Genomic DNA, 809 nt, shown 5'->3' with positions numbered 1-809 from the left:
CGGCGCCCCCCGCCGCTACGCCAAGCTCATGCGCTGCCTCATGGTGGCCGACACCATCCGGTGGTCCCGCGACAACTACATTGAGCACGTCACACGCCACCGCCAGTACACCGACCCCACCAGACGAACCGCCGCCGGACCGGACCCAGAGGGGACCGCCTGAACCCCCCCTTGCACCAGACGGACCTTCACTTCGAGAGGATCCTTCAGCGACGGACGACCCTGCTCCACCCGAAGAGGACCCCCACGATGAGACTGTATAGGGACTGAGACACTTTTTCTTTGGACCACTTCTCCCACCATTGTGGACCATTGTAACGGGGTTGTGTGCATCTATCCTCTTTCTTCCTGGAAGGGAACCAACTTGGCACATTTACTGATGTACACATGCTGAGGATCTGTGCCAAGGGACAAACATGGGGACAATAAATGTAGTATATAAATGATGTAGTGTAGTATATATGCACTTAGTCCCTCGCCTGGGCGCTCTGTATTTCCCTACCGGCTTTGTCAGCTTTTTTTTGGATTTACAATCCTAAACATCTACTAATAAAAGTCAATCTTACAAATAAATATATATATTATACAAATGTTTGTATCCACGATCCTTTCCCCTGTGATGTGAATGTGAAAAGGGAACCTGCCCTCACCGGGGCGTGGAGGCCAGCAAGCCCTGTGGGCTGGGCAGCGTGCCACCTTGATGACTACACAGTCCGGTGGGTGGCGAATTGGCTGGAGGGTCGCACCCAGAGAGTCGTGGTGGATGGGTCGGCTTCGACCTGGAAGGGTGTGGGCAGTGGGGTCCCGCA

Source organism: Alligator sinensis, unplaced genomic scaffold, assembly GCF_000455745.1.
Source record: "Alligator sinensis unplaced genomic scaffold, ASM45574v1 scaffold446_1, whole genome shotgun sequence".
NCBI lineage: Eukaryota > Metazoa > Chordata > Crocodylia > Alligatoridae > Alligator > Alligator sinensis.
Note: the sequence above shows the minus strand (reverse complement) of the source record.